This window comes from Pan troglodytes, chromosome 2 (assembly GCF_028858775.2).
Source record: "Pan troglodytes isolate AG18354 chromosome 2, NHGRI_mPanTro3-v2.0_pri, whole genome shotgun sequence".
Classification (NCBI taxonomy): domain Eukaryota; kingdom Metazoa; phylum Chordata; class Mammalia; order Primates; family Hominidae; genus Pan; species Pan troglodytes.
The window spans coordinates 174,943,983-174,956,750 of NC_086015.1; the positions used below are offsets into that span (position 1 = coordinate 174,943,983).

At 43.9% G+C, this 12,768-nt stretch overlaps 1 protein-coding gene across 3 annotated transcripts in view; it reads right to left on the bottom strand.

Annotated features, from left to right (window-relative positions):
• PLD1 (phospholipase D1) overlaps window positions 1-12,508 on the bottom strand; it is a 209,930-nt gene extending 197,422 nt beyond the window's left edge. Inside the window, exon 1 of one of the 3 annotated variants that reach the window (XR_010155872.1) lies at window positions 12,367-12,456. The gene's annotated coding sequence lies outside the window, so the exon portion shown is untranslated. Of the gene's footprint in view, window positions 1-12,366 lie in introns of all 3 variants that reach the window. The other 2 variants (XM_063807330.1, XM_003310099.6) reach the window with 2 other exon arrangements.
• Window positions 12,509-12,768: the final 260 nt, after the last annotated feature.

The window sequence follows — 12,768 nt, forward strand, 5'->3', positions numbered from 1 at the left end:
AAACATTAAAGGGAAGGAAAAAATTCTCAGGCCACTGAATCCAGTTAACACCGCTACTTAAGTAAGATTGTCCTATTATATAACCAGCAATGGCAGGAAAGTGGGTCGGACAGGATCAAAGTAGACTGATTAAAATGCTGTGGGATACAGAACTAAATGATAAGGGAGTGCTCAGTGAATTACAATCACTTACACATTCTCTACTAAAGGAATTCTAAACCATTTTTGCATCACAGAGCAAAGGGTCTAGAGACCTTTCTAGGCTGGGGCTATGATACCTCCCTTGCTTCACATCAACCCTCCTACTCATCGAACATATGACCAATTTTAAATTATGGTCAAATTTTACAGACTCCTTGAGTCCTTGGCCCTAGGAAATCAGGCGTAAGGAAACTGTTGCTGTACAGAAGTCATCATATTAAGTGCCACGACTTAGAGAATATCAAGTAAATTGAGAAATAAATTCTAGGTGAAATCAGGAGACAGTGTCAATAATGGTCACTAGCATGAGAAAGAGAGAAAGATTGAGAATTGAATTTTTGTTTTGAATTTTTGGATCTTGCTTTGGTTGTGTTAAAATAATTCTAATCAATTATGTGAAGTGCTTATTATGTATGCTTAACTTGTGCTTAATTACAACAATGTCTTCTCAACATGTTCCAAATTAATATTGCTATCATTTATTTGATTGCAAAGGAAAACTCTTCAGGTCTGTCTAGCCAGGTCCCAAGGCCCAGCTCTGGACATATTACCTGACCGTCCTGAGAGCTAAGCCACACACAGGCCCAAGAGAACTTGGCCTTTAGAGAGTCAGCCATGCTGGGATGGGCCTCACACTCTTTTTTAGGAGGACTGTGTCCTCAGTCAGGCATCGGAGCACAAAGGTTTCATGGGTAGCCTACCGCACACTAAGCCACTAACCAACACCTGATTTGGGGGCATCATTCTGGTCCCTTCAACCAGATTATCTGGTCTCTGAGCATAATTGTCTGCCCACAACCTTCATTTAAAAAGAGGGACTCAGGCCAGGCGCGGTGGCTCATGCCTGTAATCCCAGCACTTTGGGAGGCCGAGGCAGGTGGATCACAAGGTCAGGAGTTCAAGACCAGCCTGACCAACATGGTGAAACCCTGTGTCTACTAAAAATACAAAAATTAGCTGGGGGTGGTGGTGCGTGCCTGTAATCGCAGCTACTCAGGAGGCTAAGGCAGGAGAATTGCTTGAACCCAGGCGGCGGAGGTTGCAGTGAGCCAAGATCGCACCACTGCACTCCAGCCTGGGCAACAGAACGAGACTCCGTCTAAAAAAAAAAAGAGGAAAAAAAAAAAAAAGGACTTGCCTGCAACTAAAACTACTTTCTAAAGTGTTTCTGTGTTTGTGAACTAGCACAGAAGTGAAACAAGGCCACCTAAGTGTACTACTTTTCTATTTTAGACCAAAATTAATGACATACAAAAGGAAATCTATAACATTAAAGGAAGTAAAGGGAATGAAATCTTTTTAGGACATTTTCCCCTCTCTAGGAGGTACAGCATAACTCCCAAAAGTATGGGTTGTGCACAGTGACTTCTTTTCAAAGAGTACAGTGTGGAGAGGGAGGAAAAAAGTAACTTTACAATGGAACACCTTACACACACAACTTCAGTGAGGTGATCAAAGTGGACATCACCAGTGATAAGTCATGCTGATAGTATGTACCCTTGATACGATGTAATAAATATGGTATTTTACCTCTGTCCTCTCCCTCCCCAAACCCATCATCCCAATCTAATCTTGAGAAAAACATCATAAAAATCCCAACTGAGGGACATTCTACAGAATACCTAACCAGTACCCCTCAAAACTATCAAGGTCATCAAAAACAAGGAAAGTCTAAGCAACCATGATAACCAAGGGAGCCCAAGGAGACACAACTATGAAATGCAGCATGGTATCCTGGGCAAGATACTGGAATAGAAAAAGGACATGGGAGAACATCTAAATAAATACAGGTTTTACTTAATAATGCATCTATATTTGTTCATTAATTATAACAAAGGTATCATATACCTATGTGAGATGTTAATAATAGAGGAAACTGTGTACTCCTTTGAAACTCGCTATAATAGCATCACAACTTTTCTGCAAATCTAAAACAAACATAATTTTTACTTCTTTATTTTTTATTTTTATTTTTTAGATGGAGTCTCGCTTTGTTGCCCAGGCTGGAGTGAAGTGGCGTGATCTCGGCTCACTGCAACCTCCGTCTCCCTGGTTCAAGCAATTGTCCTGCCTCAGCCTCCCAAGTAGCTGTGATTACAGGTGTGCACCACCACACCTGGCTAATTGTTGTATTTTTAGTAGAGATGTGGTTTCACCATGTTGGCCAGGCTGGTCTCAAACTCCTAATCTCAAGTGATCCACCCACCTTGGCCTCCTAAAGTGCTGAGATTACAGTCATGAACCACCGTGCCTGGCCCAAACATAATTTTTAAAAGGCAAATATACAATAGTATGTTTTCTAAATGAGATGCTCTGATTGAATGTGGTGTTTAGAGATGCTCCAGAATTCTGCTGTCTACATCCCTGGACCCAATCTCTACTCCAATGCCAGCCACCTGTCTTAGTCCACTCAGGCTACTGTAACAAAATACCATAGACTAGGTGGCTTATAAACAACAGAAACTTACTTCTCACAGTTCTGGGGGCTAGGAAGTCCAAGATCAAGGTGCTTGCAGATTTGGTGTCTGGTGAAGGCCTGCTTCCCCAGAGGCTGCCTTTTCACTAACCCGTCACTTAGTGAAGAGAGTCAGAGGTCCCTCTCTGGCCTCTTTTATAAAGACACTAATCTCATTGATGAGGGCAGAGCCACCATGGCCTAATCACCTCCTAAAGGCCTCACCTCCTAATACCATCACCCCTTGGGGTGAGGATTTGAACATATGAATTTGAGGAAGACAAACATTCATACCACTGTACTGCCCTGAAACAAAGCAGTTTGAAAATCACTATCAAGGAAAATTGGAACATACAATCATTATAAAAGCCAGCCCATTTCAGGAGGCCTGGCAGGATTCTGCTGCACAATTCAGTCCTGCCTCTGGATGACTGCATTAGACTATAAACTGTGGGGCTGGAACCACATTTTAGACTCACTAGCCTAGGCCTAGTACTGTGTTAGCACCAAAAAGACTCTGTGCTTGATAAATTCTTCAACACCATCCTGAAGAGGGGCTATTGCAAATACAGGATGAAAGCTTTCACTGCCAACTTTATTGGCCTTCCAGGCAATGGATCTGCAAAAATTACTTCACTGTCAGTCAAACCTACCCCGTGTATCTGGTGAGATCAGACAGGGCAAACATATCCAACATGCGTTTCTGGCATGCCTTTCTTTTTGTTTCTTGTTTTTGTTTTGAGACGGAGTCTCGCTCTGTCACCCAGGCTGGAGTGCTATGGCACGATCTCAGCTCACTGTAACCTCCACCTCCTAGGTTCAAGCAATTCTCCTGCCTCAGCCTCCCAAGTAGCTAGGGTTACAGGCACTCACCACCACACGCAGCTAATTTTTGTATTTTCAGTAGAGATGAGGTTTCACCATGTTGGTCAGGCTGGTCTTGAACTCCTGTCCTCAAGTGATCTACCTGCCTCAGCCTTCCAAAGTGCCGGGATAACAGGCATGAGCCACTGTGCCCAGCCTATGGCCTGCCTTTCTTACAAAGTGATACACATTTCCCTAGTCCCCATGACACTACCAAAAACCACCCCGGTAGAACTCAAAAAAGGTAGGAAACAGGAGTTTCCCCAAATCAGTCTCATTTATGTTACGATACTTTCATGTTTAATCGATCCATTCTATCACAGATTATATACCCACATGACAGATGCAACTGAAACAAGTTTTTGCAAGCTCTCTGAAAACGACAGGAGGCATTCACATAGAAAGCTACAGATTTTATTTCTCATCAGTTGAGAGCAGCACTTTGTTCCAAATTGCAGTAATATCTCAGCAATGAATCATTGTCATAAAAACAGCAACATCTGTGAGGTCAGAAAAGAACAATTAGGAAAACAAATGAATCCCTTGGGAACCAGGGTTCACACTAACATCATATATTTATATAACAACTTGGAAAGGTAGTCATTCAACAAGTAGTTAGTGAGCACCTACTACATGTCAGGAAAGTCCCTACTCTCATGAAGCTTAAGTTCTTGTGTAGAAAACCCAGTAAGCAAGAAAAAGAGAAAAGAAAAAGAATTTCAGATAGTGGTGAATCCTAGCATGAAAATAACCCTAGGTGAAAGGCTGGAACAGGATCAGGTAGCAAGCAATGCAATGTGGACTGTGAGGTGAGGCAGCTTTCAATGGTCAGGGAAAAAACCTTTCCAAGGAGATAACATTTGACCATTTTGTCATTGATCCAAATGACAAAAAAGAAGGCAGCCATGCAAAGACTTAGGAGAAGTGTGCTCCAGGCAGAGGGAATAGCATGATTAAAAGGCCCTAAGATGGAACAAAGCTTGATGTGTTCTAAAAACAACCTTCCTACCAAACTCTGGAGATAGGCAACTGTAGTTCAGAAAGGTGAGAAGCAAGTTGATCAAGGTTACACAGACGCTAAAGTAGAAATGAAACTTAGCACACCTGACTCCTCTGATAGTCTCCCTGCAACACGCTAGCTGCCTTCCTAGTTAGAAACCCAGGCTCCAATGAATGAGCATGAGAAATCAGGCCAATGGGGCAAAGAGTGGCCCCTGATTACCAAGTTTCACAGGATCAGAATTTGAGTTCAAACATAAAAATCGAGGCTACCATACAATGTGGCCAGGGTCCAGCAGCCCAAATGACCTGATTCTAAGCAAGGTACACAGGTGCCAGGGCTGGAGAGCAAGAGCCCACAAGAGGGGCCCAGAAGGCACATGGGGTGATCATCAAACTCCCAAGGGAACTTACAAAATACTATTTTGAGTCCCATTCCTCAAGAATCTAAATTTATTACATATGTGATAGAACCTGGAAATTTGTATTTTAAGAAGTTCCCAGGTGATTTTGTTTAGCCAGACCTTGGAACTACTGTGATGGAGAAGGAGGGAAGGCCAGCTCTTCAGGAGGTTGCAGGGAGAATTCTATCTCTACAAAAGGAAGAATCAAGGGTTAAATTGAATGCAATTGAGACTTGTACCAGACCAGATCATAGGCACAGAGAGATAAGAACATTGCATAACTAAGCGTATTCCTTTCTCCCCAACCACATCCCCAAATTCAGAATCACTGTGACGGTTGAAAGAAAAGTGCAGGACAAATCTCTTTGGTCATAATGAGAAAGAAAGATGGGGTGGAGAAGCTCGGATATCCCCCCTGGGCAAAGCCAGTGGTGTGCTGACAAATGCTTAGCAACCAGGTCTGGGTGGAGGAGAAACCCTAACTGTAGTGTTTGCCAATTTCGATGGTGTAAATATTCCTGGAAGGCCAAGGCAGGAGGATCACTAGGTCAGGAGTTCGAGACCAGCCTGACCAACATGGTGAAACCCTGTATCTACTAAAAATACAAAATAAGCCTGGCATGGTGGTATGCACCTGTAATCCCAGCTACTTGGGAGGCTGAGGCAGGAGAATCGCTTGGACCTGGGAGGCGGAAGTTGCAGTGAGCTGAGATTGCACCATTGCACTCCTGCCTGGACAACAAGGGTGAAATTCTGTCTCAAAAAAAGAAATTCCTATCATGGCCACTTCCAAGTTACCAACATGATATCACTAGAACATACAGTTTGGGGAAGACGTGCAATAGTTACAGTATTTTCACCATATAGAAATAATAAACATAAATAGCATAGAGAGCAATAAATTTAGTAAAACAATTAGTAAGTCAGAGGTGTGGGTATTTATTATCTTTTAAAAATAGTTTTAACATCACAGTGATGTTAGTGCCAAAAATATACTTCATCCCCAAATTCTGTACTCCTACCTTACCTCTTACCTCTTTTTATTCCAAAGCAGGAATAATGGTGACATTTAAAAAACAATATCTAAAACTTCATCTTCATTTTTTTTTCCTATTCTTAGCCCCTTTGGTTAAATTTCTCACTTTTGGGTCTGTATCTTCAGAGGACCACTGCCCTACACATCTGGAAATGTTTTTCTGCTCCAAGTCATAAATCTCCAATCCCAACCCATGGCTACCTACTCAAACTCTTTATTTCAAAGGACTCCTTCATCAGAAATTGGGCAGAAAAAGATCAATGAAGTGAGTACAGCTGTTTACCCAAAATGCCACAGACTGTCCATTCTACATCTACACATTTTATTTTTAAGAATAGTTAAATGGCACCATAGAGCAAATAAATAAGTAAAACGTTAATTATAAAGACTTATTATCTGGAAATACCTATGTATTTTGAATAAAATGGATTACACCTTCTCCCTTCATCCATGTACCCTTTCATTCAGTTCACATCTATTGTACACTACAATGGACACTGGAGACACAAAAATGACAAAAACACAGTCTGTGACCTCAAGGACCTTGCCCTCTCACACGGAAGACAGTCAATAGAAAAAATAATGGCAAATCCAGTGATTCTAATATCACAGTACATATAAAATCCACCCATGGAAAGTGGCATAAACCAAACTAGACTAGACTGTTATGAAGATCCCAATCAGGGGCTAAGAGTTCCCTTGTATCTTATTGTCCACATGCTTTGTTGATTAGCAACAGTTTAAACATTAAGATCCCATCAAGATAAACCAAAGGAAAGATCATTTGCAACTGCTTATGAGATTTTGAAGGCATCATCCAGTGGTAACACACTGAGATGCAAGGCTTTTTGTAAAGAATTGACAAAGGTATTAGCTCCCTGCTTCCTATCTGTGGCCCTCTGCCAATGCCTCGTCTCTGCATTTGTTTCTCCCCTCCCTTTCTACGGCTTTCCCTTTCCCCATGTTTATTCCTATTCTCCTTCATCTAAATGTGCCATCTGTAAAAGCCTACTTTGAAAAAGATCACTGTTAAATTCTGAACCCTTATTTTCCTGTTCTTAATATAAAGTTCATAAGTTTATGGCCTCAGAAGTCTCTCTCTCTCTTTCTTAACAAAAGAACTGACTAAACTAAGTTATTTTTATTTCCATGTTGCTTTTGGCTGGTTTTCTTTTGTGCGTCAGAGGCTTCCAAAAGGTTCCCAACTCTAGATCCAAAAAGTTCAAAAAATGATTGAGTACAGAATAAAATATTGCCCTCGTCCAGAGGGGAGCTGAGGGTCACGGGCATTAGCAGCAACGGGGGAAGCAATCCAGGATTCTGGAGCCCTAGGAAGCAAGACCTCCCATGACCCAGTCGGCCATAATGTGGGCCCTTATTTAGCAGATTAGCTCTAGTATGGTCATAACAATTATTAAAATATTGAAATGCTTCCCTCTGGAAATATTGCACATAACACCCAACCCCTTCCAAATACACCTGGCCTCCCAGACTCTCCCAGGATCCCTGGCCCAATCTCCTCACAATCAGGAGTTAAGGCCTGGCCCAGCAGAGGATCTCCAGGACCCTGCCCCAGTGCTTCTGCCCTTGGACATACCCATGCTCCACCTTAATTTCTTTTTCCGAAAAATAAAGGACTTGAACAGATTGTCTGAGTTGCACTATAATTGCAATTATGTCAAAGAACAAGGACGAAATGGGAATAAAAAAACCTAAAAAAAAAAGTTTGTTAAGAGGATGGAATCACAGGTTATGTTTTTTTCTAGACAGACAGCAGTGTCGAAACTCTGGGTGCAAGCTGCCTGGATGGATCCCCAGCTCTGCCATGTGCTAGTTGTGGGATCTCACTATGCCTCAAACTGCCTCATCTATAAAATGGGCATAGGCCAGGCTCAGTGGCTCATGCCTGTGAATCCCAGCACGTTTGGAAGCCAAGGTAGGAGGACCACTTGAACCCAGAAGTCTGAAACTAGCCTGGGTGACATAGCAAGACCCCATCTCTACAAAATAAAATACAATAAAACAAACATAAATAAATAAATTAAATGGCCATAATAAGATTACCTACTTTACAGGGTTGTTTTGAGGGTTAAATGTATTCATGTTTGTAAAATGCTTAGATGAGTGCAAGGCACAAAGTAAACACCACGTAAGTGTTTATTAAATAAATAATTCATTTTATTCTGTCGCTGTAATGTTTGCTCAATAAATTTAAAAATTAAGAAAGTTTCACAACAGAAAAAAAACACTGTGACACTATGAAACACTTACGTAACATACACTTTTGCTTAATAACCCAGCACTAAAACAGCTGGGGTCCAGATTTTACACTGCACTGTGAATTTAGGGAAACTAACACACTGGAATGTGTTCCCACTGAAGCATAAGATGCGATTTGTATGATTCTCTTTGTAATCAGAAATGTCACAGGCTTATGGGAAAGTTAGGTTTACATGTTTCTCATTTTAACCCTGCAACAACTTTTAGCCACACCCTAGCAAATACATTTTATTTTGTGGTGCTAAGACTTAAAGGATTCTAAACATAAAACCAGACCTTGCAGAGCTACAGCTTTTCTTGTGAACACAATGACTCAGCCTAACTACAAGTTTAAAGAGACATATCTTATGTGTTGGGTCCCCTAGTATCAATCTTTAGTAAACATCTGGGATGGACAGGAAATTGCTACACACTGCTTTTAGTTACTAAAAAGGCAACACTACCTGAGCTCAAGCATAATTTAGATAGGTACTATTTGCACTGCTAAAGAGGACAACACTGACAATTGTTATTTTTCTGATAGATACTCAGGAGAGGAAATGATCAATAACAATAACTCCCTTACGTGTTCCTTCCTCTTGACAGCTAAACCCCACAATACCCTTAGACACAAGTTTAAATACATCACAAGCTTATCCTCAAATAGTAATGTATTAGGCCTTTCCTGCTGTAGATAAGATTTGTTAAACAGTCTGGCTATGGCTTTTTACCTTTTCTCTTTTAAAAGTGCATTTCTCAGCTGGGTATGGTAGCTCATGCCTGTGATCCAGCACTTTGGGAAGCCGAAGTAGGAGGATTGCTGGAGCCCAGCTGTTCAAGACCAGCCCTAGCAACACAGTGAGACGCCATCTTTACAAAAAAACAAACAAAACTGGCCAAGGGTGGTGATGCGCACCTCTAGTTCCAGCTACTCAGAAACTGAGATGGGAGTATCACTTGAGCCTGGGAGGTCAAGGCTGTTGTGCCACTACACTCCAACCTGGGCAACAGAGTGAGACCCTGTCTCAAAAAAAAAAGTTTAAAAGGTGCATTTCTCTAAAGCTACGAGAAGGAACTCAGACCTTGCTTAGTGATAAAACTAAAGCCTGCAACACAACCATTTTCATTAAAATGTTATTAAAACCCTGTAAGAAAGATGAAGAGTCTTGTGGATGGATGGTGGTGATGGTAGCACAACGATGTGAATGTATTTAATGCCACTACATGTACACTTAAAAATGGCTACAATGGTAAATTTTATGTTGTGCATATTTTACCACAACAAAAGTGAAATTAAAAGAAAAAAAAACTTTTTAAAAAAACATCCTGTAAGAAAACATTTATACACTGTCGGTTGGAACGTAAATTAGTTCAGTCACTGTGGAAAGCAGTTGCAGATTTCTCAAAGAACTCAAAACGGAACTACCATTCAACCCAGCAGCCCCATTACTGGTTATATATCCAAAAGAAAATAAGTTGTTCTACCAAAAACACACACAAATTCATATGTTCACCACAGCACTATTCACAATAGCAAAGACACGGAGTCAACCTAGATGCCCATCAACTATGGACCGGATAAGAGAAAATGTGGTCCATATGCATCATAGAACACCATGCAGCCATAAAAAGTAACACAATCGTGTCCTCTGTAGAAACATGGATGCGGATGGAGGTCATCATCCTAAGCAAATTAATGCAGGAACAGAAAATCAAACATTGCATGTTTTCACTAATAAGTGGAAGGTAAACACTAGGTATTTATGGATATAGAGACGGCAACAATAGACACTGGGAACTACTAGACGTGGGAGGGAGGAAGGAGAGCAAAAGTTAAAAAGTTATCAGGTACTATGCTCCACCTGGGTGACGGGATCAGTTGTACCCCCAACCTCAGCTTCATGCTGTATGTCCATGTAACAAACCTGTACATGTACCCCCTGTATCTAAAATAAAATTTCAAATTATTAAAAAAAAAATAGGGTCGGGTACGGTGGCTCACGCCTGTAATCCCAGCACTTTGGGAGGCCGAGGCGGGCGGATCACGAGGTCAGCAGATCGAGACCATCCTGGCTAACACGGTGAAACCCCGTCTGTACTAAAAATACAAAAAATTAACCGGGCGTGGCAGCAGGCGCCTGTAGTCCCAGCTACTCAGGAGGCTGAGGCAGGAGAATGGCGTGAACCCGGGAGGCGGAGCTTGCAGTGAGCCGAGATCGCGCCACTGCACTCCAGCCTGGGCGACAGAGCGAGACTCCGTCTCAAAAAAAAAATAATAATAATAATAATAATAATAATGACAGTCCTACTTTTCCTCTGTAACAAAAATAAAAACCCTATAAGAGTTAAAGGTAAATAAAATTTGTAATTTTATTTTTAATTAAGAAACACTAAGTAAACATACTACTTCCAAGAAGCAGGGTTCCCCACTACCTGGTTATAAGTAAGTCTACAAACCTAAACGAGCATTGTACAGTGCTTACTATAGTTCATAATTATTCTGTCATCAGGGACAAACATTGTAAAGACACTTTTTCCTCAAAGCCTTAGCATTCAATTTTTTTTTTTTTTTTTTTTTTTTTTTTTTTTTTTGAGACAGATTCTTGCCCTGTCGCCCAGGCTGGAGTGCAATGGCTCCATCTCGGCTCACTGCAACCTCCGCCTCCCGGGTTCAAGCGATTCTCCTGCCTCAGCCTCCCGAGTGGCTCGGATTACAGGCGTGTGCCACCAAGCCTGGCTAATTTTTGTATTTTTAGTAGAGGCGGGGTTTCACCATGTTGGCCAGGCTGGTCTCAAACTCCTAACCTCAGGTGATCTGCCCGCCTCAGCCTCCCAAAGTGCTGGGATTACAGGCGCGAGTCACCGCGCCCAGGCAGCACTCCAACTTTTTATATGGATTGTTAACTGTACTGGTTCTTGAGAAGCCAGACTGAGCGCTTATACAATTAGTCCAAAGATCCCCAAACAACATTTAAAGGCTGTCTACAAATTCAAGCTAAAAGACTGTGTACAAATTCATTTGTGTGTCACAAAACATTTAATACTGAAAGAGATTCTTATTCAAATAGGCAGTGTGTAAATGTGGGGTCCGTTAACAGTTCAAATTGCAGATTCCTTTCCTTCTTTAAGTTTTCATTGCACCACCACGAATTAAACCATTTAACATACCTCAGAGGTCTCTGGATACCTAGTCTCTCAGAGGCCTTTGGGGGCCCACAAAGGCTTATCTTAACTAAAATTGGCAGGGCTGGCTGATAAAGTTAACGGAACTCCCCATTCTGGAGGCAGACTTAGTGATGGTCAAACGAAGAAACTGTTGTGGTCTGTTCTTAAAAAGCTACTAGTATTTAGTGCTTCACAGAGGAAGTAAAGAAAGCAATAATCCGAGATGAGGAGGAGCAAATACAGGCGTGGCGGTAGTTCAGAACTGAGTCTACAAGGGCGGTTCTCAAGGGCGTCACAAAATCCTAAGGAAGGCTTGGAGGACGGCACTCCTGGATCTGAGCCCTGCGTCCCAAATACCTTGAATCGTATTGTGAGGAACAAGACCTTTTACACACGCCCTGCTGCTGGCCCCCGGCCCCCTCGCCCCACCCCCGAGTGGTCACATCACACGGCGGGAGCCGCGGTCAGCAGCTGTGACCACACCCCCGGGACCGTGCTCTGCGGGCTGGGCTCGAAGCCTTGGGACGCGGCACTTCCTGGTTGGTACGGGATGCTGGTCCCATCGCCCCCACCAGCCCAGTCATGCCACCGCGCACCCGAACCAAGGGCGCCCGGATGACCTGGGGACACCACACACACTGCACCCGAAGCCCTGTGGCGGCGAGGCGGTGCATCCTGCAGAGGACGCCTGGGCTTCAGCCTGAGCCTGCGCGGCTCTGCGCTCCAGGCAGCCGCCCGCGCGGCAAAAGTGCGTGCCAGAGTTGTCAGCTTTCACCCTGCAGGAATTCCACCCGAAGGCGTGCGAGGGAGGCCCTTGGGGATCGCTAGGGAGTCCGCCGCCGACTCACTCGCTGAAATCCCGTCCAAGTTGGGCGGGGAGCGGCCAGCTGCCCAGGTTGGGCGGAGGAGGGACGGAGGGCGAGGGCAGTGGAAACCCGGCTCCCACGGGCGCCCGGTGATCCGGGTCTCGGCGCGGCTCCTACCTGCAGGGCGAAGGGGCCGCTAGCACCTGCGCGTTGGCGGCGGACTCTCAGGGCTCGGGTGCCTCTGGCACAGCTGGAGCTCAGCGGGAGGGAGGGAGGGAGAGAGGGCGGGCCGGAGGGGGCTCTGCGCTGCGCGGCCGGCAGGAACTCTCCGCCCGGATTCGCCCCGGATTCGCAGGGGTGGAGCGAGGCGGTGCCAGGTCCCGGGGCGTCGAGGTGCCGGCTGGCGGCCCCAGCGGGGCAGGTCTCGCGACTGGGCCTCTGATCGCCCGCGTTCCTTGTTCTCTCTTTTCCCAAAGTTTCATAACTCGACCGCATCACCCTAGGGAATGCTCGCTAGCAGGACCATTATCAGGTCCTCTCGAGCCGCCAAGGACCAGCCACCTTTCCCGGAGCTTTGCC